The sequence below is a fragment of the Giraffa tippelskirchi genome, chromosome 4 (genome assembly GCF_054371585.1).
Source record: "Giraffa tippelskirchi isolate mGirTip1 chromosome 4, T2T-mGirTip1v1.2.pri, whole genome shotgun sequence".
Lineage (NCBI taxonomy): Eukaryota > Metazoa > Chordata > Mammalia > Artiodactyla > Giraffidae > Giraffa > Giraffa tippelskirchi.
The window spans coordinates 11,176,171-11,195,701 of NC_137278.1; the positions used below are offsets into that span (position 1 = coordinate 11,176,171).

At 39.5% G+C, this 19,531-nt stretch overlaps 1 protein-coding gene and 1 long non-coding RNA gene across 7 annotated transcripts in view; both read left to right on the forward strand.

Moving 5' to 3' along the window:
• NR6A1 (nuclear receptor subfamily 6 group A member 1) overlaps positions 1–19,531 on the forward strand; it is a 221,792-nt gene that overhangs the window by 151,446 nt on the left and 50,815 nt on the right. The gene's annotated exons all lie outside the window — the stretch shown is intronic.
• On the forward strand, positions 1,437–19,438 carry LOC145545055 (uncharacterized). The gene is made up of 2 exons (XR_014081842.1): positions 1,437–2,081; positions 6,922–19,438. It is a non-coding gene; the product is annotated as an uncharacterized LOC145545055 (long non-coding RNA).

Genomic DNA, 19,531 nt, shown 5'->3' on the forward strand with positions numbered 1-19,531 from the left:
ATTTCCTGGAAGTTTTTGGTCTCTCTGTAGGCCTGGGTGGGTGATTCTTTCTCATTTTTCTCTACTGGTTTGTCCTCATGCAGCTGCTTCCAGGTTGAAGTTAATGAAGGCTCTGCGTAATTCACTACTTTTGCTCCAAATTAAGGTCCACTCCCTGGAATCTGGATGGACTCTTGAGAGTTGGGGGCAGAAGAGAGGAGTGATCCAGTTCACCAAATGGGAATTCTTGCTCTTTACCTGACATCTGGTTTTAATCCCTTGTTTAGATTTATTTGAAAATCTATGAAAAAGCAAAAGTCTCTGTGATATTATTAGCTGAACAATACAGCTACACAACTCAGTTATTACTCTCTTTAGGAAGCCTTTCCAAACTTTCTGTTCAGTTCCTCAAATAATCAAATATATACTGGGCACTAAGAACATAGTGGTAAGCTGCTCCCACCCCAGCTAAAAACAAGTACATCTCTTCTGAGCACACCTTGTATTTTGCCCCTCTTCTAAGACATAGGTATCTTCCTCTCCCACTGGCTTGAGCTCCTCCAGGACAGAACTTTGACTCATTTGTCTTGGCTCATTCACATCTAGCTTGGCACAGAACAGGAATTGCTCATTATTGACCTGCTCAGAATGCTTAATTCTTTGTCTCTGCTTCTGGACAAAAGAAGGGAGAATGATCTTTTTAAAAAATCACTTTATTGAGGTATGATTGATGTATGAAAAAAACTGTAGCTATTTAATGTGTATAACTTGATGAGTTTAGAGACAAATATATACTTATAAGGGCTTCCCAGGTGGCCCAGTGGAAAAGAGCTTACCTGCCAGTGCGGGAGACAAAAGAGAGGTGAGTTTGATTCCTGGGTTGGGAAGATCTCCTAGAGAAGGACATGGCAACCCACTCCAGTATTCTTGGCTGGAGAATCTCATGGACAGAGGAGTCTGGAAGGCTACAATCTATGGGGTTGTAAAGAACTGGACAGAACTGAACAACCAACACTTTCGCACACATATACCTGTAAAACCATCCAATTTCAGGCTGCCTTTTATTGTAACTATCTGTTTCTGTCGAGTTATGGATGCCTCGGAAGTCTAGGCCTCTTAACTTTATTTTTGATTCATCAAATACGAATCAAGTACAGTTGGCCCTGCAGATTCCACATCCATGGATTCATCCAATCATGGATCAAAAATATTAAATTTTTTTTATATTCCAGAAAATTCCAAAAAGCAAAACTTGAATTTGCTGCATACCAGCATCTGTTTACATAGCATTTGCATGTGTCAATATTTGGTATTGTAAGTAAACTAGAGATGATTTCAAGTATTGAGGATGTACATAAGTTATGTGTAAACACTATGCCATTTTGTATGAGGGCCTTGAGCACCTATAGATTTTGGTGTCCATGAGGGTCCTGGAACCAATCCCCTGTGGATACTTAGGGATGACTATACTCATTTTGTGCTAGATTCTGTAGTAGGTACCAGGAATGTAGAGATGAATCAAATTATGTCTCTGTTCTTGGAATGGTTACAGATCCATGGACAGGCAAGCATCCAATGCAATGAAACGACAGAAATTCATAGGATTAGAACTTTTAGGGCAGGTAAGAATTGGAGATTTCTTGGAAGATATATCTGAATTAGCTGAGAATTAAATAATTCATGGAAACTAGCCAGGCAGAAGGAAAACAGTGCATGCAAAGGCACATTTGGGAAATTGCAAATAACACTGTTCATTGAGAGCATTGGGAATATAAGAAGGGAAAATGGAGAGGTTGACAAGAGGTTTGATCCGGAAGGCTCTTGTAACTTTAGGAAGGTGATTATTCTGAAAGAAATTTCAGATTTACAGATTTTAAAAGTGTATGGTTTGATTTGAGTTTTAGAAACTAGCCAGAGAGGAGAATGTTATTCTGAAAGAAATTACAGATTTACAGATTTTAAATGGGAGTGTATGGTTTGATTTGAGTTTTAGAAAGCAGCCAGAGTGGAGAACGAATTTGGGAGGGGAGAGGTGGAAAGGACCTTCTCAGATGGTGCTAGTGGTAAAGAACCTGCCTGCCAGTTCAGGAGATATAAGAGATGTGGATTCAGTCCCTGGGTCTGGAAGATCCCCTGGAGGAGAGCACGTAGGAGAGCAGTAGAATACCCACTCCAGTATTCTTGCCTGGGAATTCCCTTGGACAGAGGAGCCTGGTGGGCTACAGTCCACACGGTTGCAAAGAGTTGGACTTGACTGAAGTGACAACACACACACACCCGGTGGAAAGAGGGTTTCCCAGGTAGCACTAGTGGTAAAAGAACCCATCTACCAATGCAGGAGACAGACGTGGGTTCAAGCCCTGGGTTGGGAAGATCCACTAGAGGAGGGCATGGCAACCCACTCCAATATTTTTGCCTGGAGAATCCCTTGGACAGAGGAGTCTGGTGGGCTACAGTCCATCGGGTTGCCAAGAGTCGGACACGACTGAAGCAACTTCACATGCACGCACACAAAGTGGAAAGGTAGAAAAAAATAGCTAACGAGACAGACCTATAAGGAGGCTCTCAAAATAAGCCAGATGAGAAATAGTGGTGGCCAAGAATAGGATGGTAGAGATGAAAATAAATGTATGAGTTGGGGAGAAGAAGGAGACAGCAGAGGATAAGATGGTTGACGGCATCACCAACTCAATGAACCTGAGTTTGCGCAAACTCCCGGAGATGATGAAGGACAGGGAAGCCTGGCATGCTGCAGTTCATGGGATCACAAAGAGTCGGACATGACTTAGTGACTGAACAACAGCAACTTTATATTGTTATGCATACACAGAAAATACATAAAGTAGTATAATGAACCCATGTACCCAGCCTCAACAATAATTATCATCCAGTGACTAATCTTATCCCATCCATATCTTTACCTCCCTCACCTCCCCATGTTATTTTGAAGCATTCCAAAGTATCATCTCATCCATAAGCATTCCAGTATGTATCTCTAGAAGATTTTTTTTTTTAATCTATAGATTTCTCTTCAATCTCTTTTTCCCTTCTCTAAAGTTTACAAGTTTGGGTGATTTGTCTTGTTGAATTTACCACAACCCAGATTTTGCTGATTGGCATCCTTCTGATGTAGATGAGTGTGTTTTTCTGAAGTCTATAGTAATTTTATTTCAGTAGTTGGATATAGAGGTTTGATCATCTTCAGATTCTACTTTCTGGACAAGATACTGAGTTCTTCAATCAGAAGATATATACCTCTTGTTTTCTCTTTCTGTTATGTTAGTAGCTGTTGATGATCAGTATCTAGGACCCATTATTTCTTTTTTCTTTTTTCCTTTTTTTTTTTTTCCCCATTATTTCATAGTAGCATTCTAATTCCAGTATTTCTTGTTCATTTATTAGCTGGAATGTTTCTACAAAGAGAAAATTTTCCATTGCTGTTGATTACCCTATGCTGTATTTCATTTAGGAAAAAGCAGGGTAAATACTTGATTCTTTCCCTTTTTAGTATTTAATAATTTTCAAAATGTTCATTCCCTGGCATCCCTCAGTGGTGACATTTTCAGTTAATTGTAGTTATTCTTTTTAAAGGATATTCAGATTGTTTCATGTTTGGTTAGAGTGGCTGTTTAGTAGCTTTTGAGGAGACAGGAATGATAGGTTTTGAATGTAAGTGGGGTAAAAGGGAGAAAGGAGTCAGAGTTCCAGGTTTTGGCTTGGGTTGTTGAGGCTGTTCAGACTGAAACAACTGAGAAAGAGGAGCAGGTTTCAAAGGGCAGACGTATTTGGACATGTCTGAGGTGCGTATGATCTATGCATCTTGGAGATGCCCAGAAGGCAGTTGGATAATAAGATGTGAGGCTCAGGGGCGCAATCCATGAGTCCAGGACCCAGGATAGAGCTCAATTGCTATGTGTAGTTGACTCATATGATTATGTGTGTTATATCTTATTTGGTAGAAATCAGTCCCTTTGCCAGCTGAAACCACACTGTACCCCAAAGTAAGATTATTAAGCCCTGTTGCCTTCTCTTTTCTGTGTGCTTATCTTTAGAGTCAGGTTCAATCTCTAGTGGAGTAGAAAGGACCGAACTGGTTGTAGGTAGGATTGCCACTTGGCCGGTTTACAACCGGTCCTGTTGGTTTTCAGATTTATTACACCCAGTCCCTCAATTAGAGGAGAGCTCTGTGTATGGGTAGGGTTTACTGGAGTTGGAATTGAGGCTGGGTGAACTGGTTTTGGCTTTGCAGGAATAGCCTAAGGCAATCTTTTTGTGAATATTTGTATTCCTGAAGGATTTTATTTCCCTCTCCTATGTTCCTGCTTTCTGAAGCAACTCCTTTCCTTCCTTCCTCTAATCAACAAAATATTCATTGAGCACCTGCTTTGTGACAGGCACTGGATATACAGTGGTGAACAAGAATAAGGGGCATAGTCCTTGCCTTTATATAGCTCGGAATCTAGGAGATACATGTATATATTATGTATGTTAATCAGAAGATCATTAGCAACATATCCTTCCATACTAATACAGGAACTCAGTAAATAGGACGTTGGCCAGAAATCTTTTCTTACCAGTGCTGGATCTTCTTTATTGGAAGATACGGTGTCAGGTTTACAAATGAGAAAACATATTTAAAACAAGAGGTCTCACACATAGGCACTTTGAAATGGAGTTTGTTTAGGGAAAAAAAAAATCTCCTCTGAAGAAAGATGGAAGAGGTAGAAAATGTGAAAATGCAAGTAGACTGAATGCACTCAAGTTTAATTAAAAAAAAAAAGCTGCACACCACCTGTTCACCTACACAACATACTTACAAAAGCCTTCTAATTGCCTGCTGTATGATATATGCTAAATACCAGACTGTGCTCTGAAATTACCAAAGCTTTACTCTTTGGGGTTATATTCAGACTAATAAGATATTGGGTTGGCCAAGAAGTTTGTTTGGGTTTTTCTGTAAGGTATTTCAGAAAAACACAAGCTTCTTGACCAACCCCATGGAATTGTGAAGTAAAAACAGTAGGTAGTTTGTATTATCATGATACATTTTAGGGATCCAGTCATGTGCGACTCTTTGCAATCCCATGGACTGTAGCCTACCAGGCTCTTCTGTCCATGGAATTTTCCAGGCAAGAGTACTGGAGTGGGTTGCCATTTCCTTCTCCAGGGGATCTTCCTGACCCGGGGATCGAACCCAGGTCTCTGGCATTGCAGGCAGAGACGCTTTATCCTCTGAGCCACCAGGGAAGCCCCAGGGACCCCAGGCAGCATGGCAACAGAGTGTGGTTTGACTTGGTCTGATTTGAGGGCTGGGAGGATGGAGTGTTAGAATACCTCACAGTGGAGCTGATATTTAAATTGAGTCCAGAAAGATGAGTAATTGCTAGTGGAAGCTATAAGAAAGTAGCAAGAGGAGCTATTCCAAGCAAATATTATAGCTTAACATATTTGCACTACAAGTGGGTTAGTATGGCAGGAGTGATGGGTATTTGTAGGGAGTAGTGGTAAATGAAGCTGGAGAGATCAGCAGGGGCTAGATTGTAAAGGGCATTGGGATTATGGATTTTTATGTTATAGGGAGCCTGGGAGCCATTGACTAGTCACAGCTCATGCTACAGTTTTTATCTTGCATACCTTTGTCCAGAGTCCTCACTTAACACAGAAATGAGTTACTCGTAGGCAGAAAATTCTTCCTGTGTCATCTGACCATTTTTTTCCATCCAGTCAGGCAAATAGATGGATAGACAAATGAACCAACAATAAGTCAGGGCCTAGGCCAGAGTCTATCCAGAAACCACTTGGTTTCAAGTGGTCTTCCTTTTTAGGGGTACCAAAGAAGAAAGGCTGTCTGGCCATTTGCCCAGCCCCCAAGTCTTGCTTTTTACCGCTGTGATCTTTTTAAATTCATTTGTACATGTTGCTTAACAGCAGTTTGAGTTGTTGCTATATTCAGAGCTGCAGTATTTTATTTGCATTAAACTCTGATCTTAATTGTGAAGATGGTAGGCAGAGGTTCCATATGGGTTGAATAAGTCCCAACTAGTTTAGACTTCTCAAGAGACAGAATAGTTGGCTGTGTTTATGTTTATGTTTATATGTTGTATATCTGTTTCTTTTCTTTTTTTTTCCAAAGAGACTGATTTATTCATACTATTATCTGTGATACTTTAAAAATTTATGTACAAGATCCTGACTGGAGAATTATGGAGATTTTTTAAAGGATGGCTCACTCTTTCCCGGTCTTCAATTTGTGGGTGGAAAACTGATCTAATTAAAAACTCGATTCATATTTAAATTTACTTGATTGTTTCAGAAATGTCTTTTTACAATCGATTTGTTCAAATCACAAAGTACATACAAGGTGCATACATTGCATTTGCTTATACTTATAAGACTGTTCTTTTTTAAAAATTGCCCTTGATTTTTTAAAAAATATTATTACCAGGGCTTCTCTGCTTCTTGTGGACTTCTCTAGTGGCGGTGAGGGAGGGCTCCTCTCTAGTTGCAGTGCGTGGGCTTCTCATTGCGATGGCTTCTCTCGTGGAACTCAGGCTCTAGGCCCTCAGGCTCAGTAGTTGTGGCCACATGGGTTTAGTTGTCCCGAGGCATGTGGAATCTTTCTGGATCAGGGATCAAACCTATGTCCTCTGCATTGTCAGGCAGATTCTTAACCACTGGACCACCTGGGAAGTCCAAGATTATTCTTACACCCTGCCGTCTTTTTTTCTAGCCAGTCATGTTACTCTTCTTCATATAGGTTTAGTTCCTGATTTTATATCATAAGCATTAAAAAGTCTTTTGTGATTCTTATTCCTTCAAGTCCTAAAATACCTTTCCTGCCTGTCTACATGTTGAACACCAAGGTTCAGCTCCCTCTCTGTGGCATGCCACTCCAGTCTAATCAATTTTCCTTCATCCATTTCCCTGACACATAGATCTAAGGTAAGAATCTCATAATACTCGTTTCTGTCAGTTCAGTCAGCATAGTGCCTAGCTCATAGGAGACACTCAATGAATGTTTGTAGGATTGGATGAAAACCCTTAGTCCTTAGTTTCTAAAATATTTTTAGTTTGTGGCTCTGGATTATTTTTTGTTTTTTTTTTCCTGAACTATGGACTTCTCTTTCTAACTCCAGGAATAGATGGCAAAAGTAGAAATCATATTTAAGTATGTTCTTGGTTGCTCCTGTTGTTTTCCTGAACTCGAGAGCTTTGCTTGTTAGTCTCAGTTAGTACGGACTTCATTTGGCTGTGTTTCATTATTCATGTTTAGTTGAATTAAACTCCTGCCCTTGCCATCAAGAATGTCTGCAATTAAGCATCTGATAGATGAAAACTAGAGACCTTGGGCTTTTGTTTTTTTGTGGTTTTTCAAGGTTAAAAAGAAATTTAACATTTTCTGCATAATTCTGTTTTTCTGAAATGGATAGAGATATTCTAACTAGTCCCTCTCTATCAGTAGTCATATGGCTTTCACTTTGCATCAGACTATCATTGAAACTTCTTGAAGGCAAATAAGGCTGAGATGATTCCAGTGATTGTGTAGCCACTAGAATTGCTATCTTTTGTTTTACTTTGAAGGACTGAACATAATACATCTTGATTACCCCCTTCAGCTTAGAAATCTGCCATCTTTGAAAGTTGCCATTTGAATAAACAAACATGAAAATAATGTTGAATAGTGGCATCTAAAAAGAGGCTTTGTTGTTTTCTTTCCAAGATATGTGGCATTATGAAGGAAATGAGGGACCTAGGATATTTGGATTTCTTCTCAAGTGGTCTGATGACTTGCTCTTTTCTTTTTCTTGGGCCTCAGTTTCCCCATCTTTAAAATGAAAATGAACCAGTTTCTTGCAAGGTTAACTGAGGTTCTGCTGTTCATAATTTGAACTCAGCTTTTGAATTCTGTTAGATATGCAGTATGCAAATATTGCAGGTGTTGGTTGAATGTAGAATTTTTTCCTACATTACAAAGCTAGTATTAGCAAGTAGAAAATGTTGCTGATTTCTTACTCTTTTCTCTCCTTCCCACTGATAAATTCCATGAACCCTTTTAATCTATTTAAATGATTTTTCTTGACTATAGTTGTTTTTTTTTTTTTAATTTATTTATTTATTTGGCTGCATCAGGTCTTCGTTGCATCATGTGAAATCTTTAGTTGTGGCACACAGACTCTCTAGTTGTGGCACGTGGGCTTAGGAGTTGCAGCATGTGGGTTTAGTTGCTCCAAGGCACGCGGGATCTTAGTCCCCTGACCAGGGATTGAACTCATGTCCTCTGTATTGCAAAGCAGATTCCTAACCACTGGACCACCAGGGAAGTCCCGACTATAGTTGTTTTAACAATCTTGGGAGCTCGAGTTTAGATTTAAGGTTTGTCTTTTGCATTCGCATGGTGACTAAGGTGCATGTTCATGTTCTCTCCCTTTTCCTCCCAGGAGAACTTAAAAAGGGCTCTCAAAAAACGTGTGGAACTGAAGATATTGAAGAAATGTGACCCTATATCTAAATCTAAAACTTACCTGCCTTAAACTATGTCAAAGATTTGTTCTCAGGCTTATGGGTACATCAAGGATTATTACTGAGACCCACTACTGCGTTCAGTCCCTGGGTCAGGAGGATCCCCTGGAGAAGGAAATGGCAACCCATTCCAGTATTCTTGCCTGGAGCATTTCACGGAAAGAGGAACCTGGTGGGTTACAATCCATGGGGTGGCTAAGAGTCGGACACGACTGAGTGACTAACTTTCACACCCTTTAAAATCAAGAATGCTGCTTCAGTCCTGATATTAGTAGGTTGACCAATAGTTCCCCATTTTATATTTTCCTCCAAAGATTGTTGCAGTAAAGCAGAGGTTTACTACACTTTATTAATCTCTTGTCTGAGTGGGAATAGGAATGTGAAGGCTGGTTGATGTGTTTGCGTTGGAGTGAGGTGTGTGATGGCAGTGGCAGAAAATTTATTTTTAGGCAGACAAATTATAACGTTTTCTCCTCTAAATCATTGGTCACTTTCCCTTTAGGCCCTACATTGTAGGGTGACTTAATGTTCTCTCTCTTGGTTGGGAAATTCCTCTAGTAATAGTGACAGCAATATTTGCCCTTAAGTTATACGGCTGCCAGTGACAGATTTCACTCCCAGCCCCAAGAAAAGTCTCCTTTTTTATGGAATACTGCTGTATAATGTGCCTAGCCTTTAAGTTATTTTCAAGGCTGGCCAAGACATTGAGGGAGATTGTAGGACGAAACACTTTGCAAAGTTAAAAAACATTTATCCCTGGCAACTGGTCTCTCTTTGATCATCCCACCTTCTCAGTGGAACTTGCTCTGAGGTTGTGTTCTGATATCTGAATGGATAGCTGAATGTTTGACATCATGTGTCATTAACATATGGCTCAGATTTGCCAGCCTCTGCAGATTTGTGGCAGTGTTTGAGCAAGTATTCACACACCTGGTATGATGCACTCTGCCATGTGTTACTAGTATGGTTCACAAATCAAGGAGACATAGCATAATGATTGCTTAATGTCTTAGGAGTTTTACAGGAATGAAGCGAGAAGCTTACATTCAAGATTTACACTCTTGACTAGGGGTGGGGGATGAAATTTCTAACCTTTACTTTCCGAAAGGATTTTGCAGACCTAGTTCCCTCTCTCCATGTTATTTCAAACTAGTGTGTATAGCCACAGCATGAAAATTAAGGGCCAGAGTTAAAGTGAACCCTGCAAATAACTCAGAGCTTCACATTTTAATTTTCTCAGAAGAATTTGCCTTGTCATTGTTTATTATAATGACAAAAAGCAGGGAATCCCACTCCTACCCCTCCCAACACATGCATAACACGGAGTCTTTGTTTTTTTCTTTTTCTTCTGCCAAAGGTTCTAACTCTAAACTTTTAATTCAGATTACAAAAGAATATAATATAAAATAGCTCTTGAAAGAAAGGAGAGAAAAACCCCTACATACTGGAACTCTTTTAAATGAAAACCAAGTCCTTATAGAATACTGCCTTTTAAGTTAAGGATCTCAGCTTTAAAAAAGACCAGAGGAGTATTTCCTACTAAATGTTTCCATAATAGTTTTCAGAGAGACATGGTAGGCAGTATTGTTAACTAAAGAAAATAAGTCTATCAGTTCCACTTAGATAACCTTTGGTAATAAACGAACTCTGTACACGTTGTGACCTTAACGCCTGAACTTTCTAATCACATGACTGGCTTGTAAACTGACCTGTAAGGATGACTGTTGTAGTTCGGGCTAAGAGACAGAAATTGGCCAAGTGTCGGAAGAGTGGTCATCAGGCTGGACTTGTCGTGTAATCTCCTTTTCTTCATGGCTGCAATAGAACTTCCCAACAGACTCCGAGAAGCATGAAATGGAGACATGGGAAGGTAAGGGAGCGGACTGTTTGGATCTGGGCGCAAATCTAAGGTTTAGAAATTTTCTTTGAAGGTTTAGAGCAGATAGTAGCCTTGAGGGAAGAGAGAGGCAGTCCAGTTCTTTTTTGTGTGTGTCTTGGCAGAATTCAGCCAGTAAGTTTTTATGTAAATAGCAACTGACTGTAAATGTTTTGAAATAGAGAAAAGCAAGAGAGAACTGTAGTAAATTGGTTATTGTGATTGATGATTTTTTTTTTTAATGAGCAGAAGAAAGGAAAGAAAAAATGGATTGAAATTTTGTAGTGACTTGAAAAAAATCTTAAACTTCATTTTACATCACAGTTCTTAGGTAAAGTTTACACTTTAAAAAATTGTTCTGTTTACTTCTTGACAAACTTTGTTTATATTTTAAATTCCCTAATCCAGTTCACCATCTGCCAAAGCCTTATTTAGTACTGTTAATTATAGATAGTACTGGGGTCTTGAGGCCTTGATAAGGCAACCTCATTTCCTTTGGGGGAACTTAGATACTTTACGGTATAAGATTAAGCCATTGCTAATTTCTTTTTAAGTGGATTGATTTTAAAATGGCTATATTCTCTCTCTCTCTCAATCCCTCTTGCTCTCTTTCTCTCATTGATAGCAAGTAGTGTTGAATTTGTATGTTTGGAATAGGTTCTTGTGTGAGAAACCCCAGTGTGCCACAACTTTATTATTTGGGCCAGAAAAGACATAGGCAGCTAAAGAAACAGCTAGAAAATGAATCTTAGTATTAAAGATTTGCTGTTTGTTTGCTATGTTTATATAGAGCCTAAGACTTAACCAAAAGTTTGGTTTCTCGTTACGCATTGCTGAGTTATAGCCAAAAGAGTTTCAGATTCTTTGAGGCACTTGGTATATTTCTAGGAATGACATTCATCTATGAAATGCTTTCTTAGCAAAGCTTCCCACCCGCTTGCAGCATGCCTAACATCTGCCATAGGCAGCTTTGCAGTTTAATTCTTACTCTGAGGATGCGCACACTGGAGAAATGGGAACTTCTCTCACAACAAAGTTCTTCTTTATAGTAATCCTTTATTGTAATGCTCCCTTATGAATTCTCCCCCAGCACTTTGCCAGCATCGCTTCATTGGTTTTTATTATAAGTTGGCGGAAACAATAAAGTTTATAGAAATTATCAATTACATGCACAACCTGATATTTTTTATCTTGAACAACTTCCTCTCTTTCCCCTAGTAGGTACAGAAATTCTTTGTTAAACTAATCTGGATATACTAGCTTTTCCAGAAGGGAGTAGTTTACGAAGGAAGATTTGCTTTTCAATCCTTGGGGTAGTTTAGGGGTAAGCAGAGATACCAGAGCAGTAGTTATATGAGTTTGGAGGGAATAGGTCTGGAGGATTTGGATATTTTTCTACCAGTTTGAATCTGTTAGCGATATGTAGTCCACCCATTCTTGAAAGAGAAAAAATGTTTGAACAGAAAGTTCTCCTTCAGTTCTTAATTAAATATTGAAACTTCAATTTTTCTTAGCTGTTCAATGGCAGAAAATAACTACGGTACTAAAACAAGAACTTTTATAAAGCAAGTGAATTTTTAAAATGTCACCTGAATCATCCACACAAAATTCTAATAAGGCAAAATGAATTATCCCTACTGAAGGAGGTCTTTGAGAGCTTAAAAAGCAAAAAGAAATCAGTGAAAATGCTACTGTAAAAAAAAGCATTGCCTGGTTTTAGATATTGGGCCCTTGTCCATTTAAATTAACCTTTGTCACAGCTGGGCATACAAATGTTTTGTTTTAGTTCACAGAGGGTTAACTCTATTCAAGCTTTCACTGTGGCAGGCCTGATCTGTGGAGTCATACAATCTGGTCTTTCAGCCCTGCCAGTCGCTAGGCAGGAAGTCTTATTTCTTAAGCTATCTTTCAGAATGGGGGGTTGGGATTTGGAGAAAGGTGGGTGGGGGAAGGGCCTTGGAGCATCTGTAAGGATCAATAACAGAGAGCAAGCTGCAGAGAGTCCATTGTGCACACTTCAAGATAGATGTAGCCCTTTTGCACGGCCCCTGCCTGGCAAGACAGACACCTAAAACCAAAACAATGCCACTGAATGAATTCCCTGTGAAAATAAGATTGCTGTTTAAAAGAGGAAAAGTACTTGAGTGCCCTTTTAATGTTGGGAATATTCTCATTCTTTAACTTGCTGGGATCAGGCAACCCCCACTAGAAATAACTCCAAATTGATTTTTAAATGCCTTTTGTCCATATGCTAATACTGTATTGAATTGGAGAGGGTGATCATTTTGGTCTTAGTCACGTGTGTTAAAGCTTTGAGTAAGTAGTCTTTTTTTCCCCCCTTTTTTTCCCTCTTCTTTCTTTTTCTTTTTTATTCTAACATTTGTTTTACCTTACTGATATTGGAGACATCATTAAAGGAATAAAAAAAAATTTGGCTAGGATTTAAATAACACATGTGTGGAATCCCACCCCCTCCCCAACAGCTGGTATTGGCTCTTGAAACTTCAACTGAGCTAAACAAATGCTCTTAAGTGTTATTCTGAGATCATTTAAACCAGATTTGTAGCCATGAAATCTGCTAAAATCATAGGTCTTATTTTAAAATACACTGAAGTTGTGATATGCTACGTCCTAATGCACATTATATGGATGTTAAACAGAAATACCTGAAATACTTGGGAAAGTGAGCACATTCTGCCAATGAAGTTATGATTTTAAAAGCACTACCAAGTTTGTTCTTTTACTTCAGCCCAGATTTTCATTTTTCGAATTCCCATTTTCCAAGCCCAACTGTAACATTCCTGTTTTACTGTATCCTTTTTCAGAGGACCAAGACAGTAATTCAGTAGGTATTTTTATGATGCAAATTCTTTATGGCAGTTGGAAAGAGTAATGGAGTCTTAGCTGCTCCTCTTCTGCTAAACTCCCAAATTGTTGTTGACAACTGATGGTAACAACTGTGGAAAATGGAATCATAAAGAACTTCTAATGTCCTTCTTCCAGTTAAAAGTCTCCAAGGAATAAGTACATAAGCTAACTGGGGGTCCATAATGTGACTTGCAAATATACAAATGGAATAAGGGGAGAGGGAAGACCTGTATTTGAAAAGAGCCCCAAGTTTAATTTATTTTATGCTTCTTGAATTGAGACCTGACATATTCTGGGCAGTTTTGAGGCTTGAGAGAATATATCAACACTTTAAAAGATCATCTGGGTGTTTTTAACACATCTCTAACCTGTACACCTTTTCTGGGGGAAATGATGTATGAAAAGAAAATTTAATCATCACAAATCTTGATAACATTGTTTTTGCCTTTCTGATGCATTGTAATTCTGAATTGCAGAAGGAATCAATTCTTATAATGAGTATTTTCCAGAGAGATACAAGTATTACTAACAAAATCTGGAAATTCAGTTACCATTTACGTTGTATTAAAATGGAGTATGAAACCTACCATGACCCTTTGAACAATGTGGTCTTTAATGTGCTTTAGGGGGAGGGCCTAGTGAAGGAAAAGCCATAAAAGTCTTCAGGGTTCAAGATGAGGTTGGGATTTTAGGCCATCGCTTTTGTCATTTTCACACACAAACATCACTGCAATCATGTTTGATTTAGCATCCTTACTACAATGAGGTGGGAGAACAAAAGGATATCAGAGGCACAAGTATGAAAGCCAAACATCTCCCTTCCCCCCAAATTTTTTCAGATCACTCTTTTTGTGTCCTCTGCTGCTGAGTCTCTTTCTAAGCCAAGAAAATTAGTCCATTTGTAAGAATCTTATTTTTGCATGCCTCAGTGGTTTGCTTAGGCGTTTGAAAAACAAACTGTTTCTCACATTTTTTAGTTACATTAAAAGTCATGTCTCAAAGACTTGGTTAAAAACACCGTAATTAGGAAAAATGCATCTACTCCTATTTCAAGGTTGAGGGTTTGGGGGCCGTTCTCAATGCACAGCTGTTTTACATATTTTGAAAAGCCTGATAGATGTAAAGGTCATTGCTAACTCTAACAGGGTCTTGATGCTCACACTGTGATCCAAGGACCTTGCATTAATTAGGATGAGAAGCATGGAAGGTCAGGAGTCAACTGACTGGTGGGCCTTGGTGAATTGTCGTTGGGGCCAATCAGAATTCGTGTAGGATTTTTAGCCGTTGAAACCAAACCAAAACAAAAACAAAAAATGAAAGAACAAAAAACCTGCTGTTGCTTCCATGGCCTCTGAGCAGATCCCTTGGCTTGAATGGTAAAGGCTTGTCCTGTGCTGCCCAGATGGCTCATAAAAACTTGACTGCATCCATTGGTTTGCTACAGACTTCCCAGTGTTGGGTTAAGAACCTCAGCAGCCTGCTCTGTCACTTGGCCAAGTCACTTGACCTCTGTGAGCCTCAATTTCCTCGTATGTACAACAGTGGATGGTAATACCAATCTCCACAGGGTTGTTATAGGAATTGAATAAGAGAACCTCTGTCACAGTGCCCAACACATGCTTAACATGCCTTGACATTGAAATGAGTTTTAAATAGTAGCGAATCTAGGGAGATTAGGGAGGAGAGGATTCTTGGGTGAGGCGGTGGCTGGTGCTGTTTATATTCTAGTCAGAAAAATCCTCAGGGAGTGCCTCCATTCAGTAGGGAGCAATCAGGGGAGGACCCTTTGGAAATTGGAAAATTCTGTACAACCAGTGAGACAAGCTACTGAGTTTTCTCCTGCATCCAGCTGCTGTGCTCATATCCAATTACTGAGCTAATTAAAATGATTAGTAAGGAATGGGCCTCTGCAAAATTTGAAGCTTTTTCCCCTAAGAGAGGTGGTTTTTTTTTTTTTTTTTAAGCAGTTTTGTTGGGGAGAAGGGATGGCGTCTGATTGAGCAAACAGATTAAGTCATTATTAGGAAAGGAGGGATAATCATGCTAGTCTTATTTTCTTTCATGTGTTTTGGGAGATAAATAGTTGCCAAGATGATTGCCATGGCCGTGCTTGGTGAGGTAATAAAGTTGGGACTATTATTAACATGCTTATCATTGCCCTGTTTAACTTTGGAGTCTTCAGTCTCTCTGCCTTGTGGTTCAGAGGTTACATCAGTGATTCATTTTCTTATCTCTGTATTTAAAATTATAATTTATGTAGCCAACATTCATTGAGCCCTGGGAACACAGGTGAATCAGACATAATTCCTTACCTGAACTGCAGTGCCCCCTTTTCAGCTACAAAGAGGGAAAAATAATTTTAATGTTATTTAACAGATATTAACTTTATCAAAGTTTTTATTTTTATTTATTTATATATTTTTTGGCCACACAGCATGTGGGATCTTAGTTCTTTGACCAAGAATTGAGCACTTGCCCCCTGCAGTGGAAGTGTGGAGCCTTAACCACTGTGGACTACCAGGAAAATCCCTCACTTAAGAGTTTTTGATAAACACAGTGGAATACTACTCAGCCATAAAAGGGAATGAAATTTTGCCATTTGCAGCAACATGATTGGACTTGGAGGGCATTATGCTAAGTGAGATAAGTCAGACAAACAAATACTCTATGATATCACTTATCTAAAAAATAGAATAAACTAGTGAATATAACAAAAGAAGCAGACTCACAGTTACAGATAACAAATTAGTGGTTACCAATGTGTGTGGGTGTACAAACTATTGGGTATAAGGTAGGCTCAGGATGTATTAATACAGAGCAGTGGAAATACAACCTATATGTTGTAATAGGGCTTCCCAAGTGGTGTTAGTGGTAAAGAACCTGCCTGCCAATGCAGGAGACATAAAAGACGCAGGTTCAATCCCTGGGATGGGAAGAGCCCTTGGAGGAGGGCATGGTAACCCACTCTAATACTCTTGCCGGGAGAATCCCTTGAACAGAGGAGCCTTGCAGGCTATAGTACATAGGGTCTCAAAGAGTCGGACTCAACTGAAGTTGAGTTAGCGTGCATACATGCACGTAAATGGAAAGCAACCTTTAAGCTTGTATAAAATATTTAACATTTAAGGGGAGTAAACAGGTTTTGAGGGCAGTTGCTAGGAAAGGAAGAACATTTGGCTGCCAAAACATCATTCAAAACTGGCAGTAAGTTTTGTTTTGCACTTTGGGGCCTTATATTCTTTAGTTTTTTGGCTAATTAGACATTTCTGGAAGCGTTCTTGCTCTTTCACATGTATGGTTGAAACGTAGAATATTCAAATACTTTTCTATTTTTCTTAATAAAATTCGGGTCCTGGAATGCAGTTGGTAAAAATGTGGAGAGAGACTGAATCTTTTTTCTCTGTTTCTCTGTTAGCATTCTGTTCATTGTGAATAAAACTTTTTACTTCCATGAAATTTCAGCATGTGGGTGTGATGACTGTAGCAACCTAGCTTTGCTTTTTGAAGGAACTGATAAGTTATGGATAACTTATTAAATGTCAGATATATTTAATTAAGGATTTCCCTGGTGGCTCAGACAGTAAAGAATAAGTTTATTAACTAACTGCTCTACAGCAAATGCATGTTTTGGACCTTTAAAAAGAAGGAAAGAAATACCATCCCAGTGGCTGTTTAATCCCTAAATACATATACTTGAGTCTGTGCAAATGAGAAATATGTAAATGAAAGTCTTGACACCCGGTAGCTGCTGGTCATGAAGTCTTGGCTGTTGTTACTATTACAAGAATATGTATACATGCACACACTCACAAGTGTGTGAAAAACTCATTCATGGTTTTTAAGTGTGCCACGAGATAGTTGTTGAGTGCCGCCAGCAAGAAAACCTACCACCCTCGTGTCTTGTGTTGACGGGGCAGGAGAAGGGCTCGATGATGATGTGCTACAATTAATTTCTTTCCTCGTCTTTAGGTATAGTCCATACAATTGTTTTAATCATATCACATGTTTAAATGGTACTTTAAGAAACTGACCATCACATTGTTCTGTTAGGATTCTAGGTCCGTTTTGAATGTGTGGAAATTAATTCTCCCTCAGCACTTCTGCTCTTGTCCTCACACACCTTTGAGTCATATACACTAAAACACTTGCCATAAGGGTTACCAATCTGATACCAAAGAAAAACGACCAACCATAGAATATGCTTTAGTAGGGAAAGATCATCAGATGTCATATGCTGAAAAATATTTGAACTTAGTTTCTTAATTCTTTTTTTCCACCAAGCAGTAGTCTTACCAAAGGAAGAGAATGATGAATATCTAGGGAGTCTTGGGGACTGGTGGAGAAGGAGTGTTCGTTTTATGAAAGTACTGATCCAGGGCCTCAGGGAAGCAGAACCCTGTGGTTCTGATGGCTACATTAGTAAAATCATGTGACTGTAATTGTGAAAGAATGCTCATGTACATAATTTAAGTTTCATAATTTGTGGTCTTAATAATGAGTGCAGAGAGACTATCACTTTTTATGAACAGTGTTTTTAAAGTAGTTACAAAAGACTTTTTGGCAGTTAGAATGTAAATCTCATAATGCAACACGTCTGTGTTCTGGCCCTGCGTGGTAAATCTGGTCGGAATTCTGGTGAAAGTAGCCTTTTGGTAAGGCAGTGTGGCAACTACGTTTTCCACATGTGGTTTTACTTAAAGCGTGCTCATTTGTCTCTCTTCACTAGGACCTTAGAACTGGGCAGCAACCTTGGTAGCTAAGTACTGAGCTTTGAACACTGACATAAGGTCTTTGGGATGGCTCACCAGTTTGTCAGCTAGAGTTCTTATAAACTGTGCACTTGGATTTGCAAGTAGAGAAGCTATGCCATTCATTCAGCTGACATTCACTAGTGGTTTCCTTATGTTTGGTTATTGAGCTGTGCATATAAGAATACAGAAAAATTAAGATTCTCTCCCTGCTCGGTGGAGCTTACAGTCTAGCAGAGCGAGATAGATAAGTGCAAAAAAAGTGGAAGTGAAAGTCGCTCAGTCATGTCCCACTCTTTGTGACCCCATGGACTATACAGTCCATGGAATTCTCCAGGCCAGAATACTGGAGTGGGTAGCCATTCCCTTCTCCAGGGGATCTTCCCAACCCAGGGACTGAACCCAGGTCTCCCACATTACAGGCGGATTCTTTACCAGCTGAGCCACAAGGGAAGCCCAAGCATACTGGAGTGGGTAGCCTACACCTTCTCCACCGGGTCTTCCCGACCCAGGAATCGAACCTGGGTCTCCTGCATTGCAGGCGGATTCTTTACCAGCTGAGCTACCAGGAAATCCCAAGTGCAACAAAGTGAGGCACCATAATAGCAATCCTGGAAGGTACAGAGGAAAGAGTGCTCTTTCTGTTTCCCCCCTCCTTTTTGGCCACACCATGCAGCGCACGGAACTTTGCCCACCAGGGACCGAACCCATGCTCCTTGCAGTGCAAGTTCTGAGTCCTAACTACTGGACCATCAGGGAAGTCCAAGAGTGCTCATTTCTATTTGGACTACCAGGTTAGGCTTCAACCAGAAAGGCATTATGACAACTTGGTCAGTGTTTGTCAGGCTGGTGAACTGGGAAAGGGGTCTTCAAGGCAGAAGGAGCAGTAAGCAAAAGCGTGAGAGTGTAAAACCACCTGACAGGGTACCGGGTGATACAAGGCCCATATAATACAGAAAGATTGCTTGATTTTAGGTGCAAGAGAGACCCTAGAGAGAGCCTTGGTCTGTGAATGGATATCCCTACCCTTGATGAGCAGAAGAAAACCCTCTTCACATTCCCTTCAGTGTTCCTCTTGCAAATATGTTGAAGAGATTAATGTACTTTGCTAGAAAAGGGCACGGGTCCACCCCAGAGCTGGAGGCCTGGACATTACTGCTTCTGAAATTTAGAGCATGCAATAGCCATACTTAACTGTTACAACTTGCCAGGTACTACAGAGGGAGAAGCCTTGGTTAAATGGTTCTAATAAGTTATACATTTGTGCTCTGGGGGAATGTTCCAAACAGAAATGGGGTCGGTTGTATTTATTTAATGAATAGAGGAAGAGTCTTTTCAAAAAATTTTTGCTTTATATTGAAGTATAGTTGATTTTACAATATTATGTTAGTTTCAGGTATACTGTATGTCAATTGTGTCTCAATAAAATTGGGGAAAATTAAAAAAATATAACTAGGAGGGAAAACTCATATCATCTTAATAGGCGGGAACATCAGAGTGACTCAGACAAGGCAATAAACAGTCTTTTATTTGGCACCAA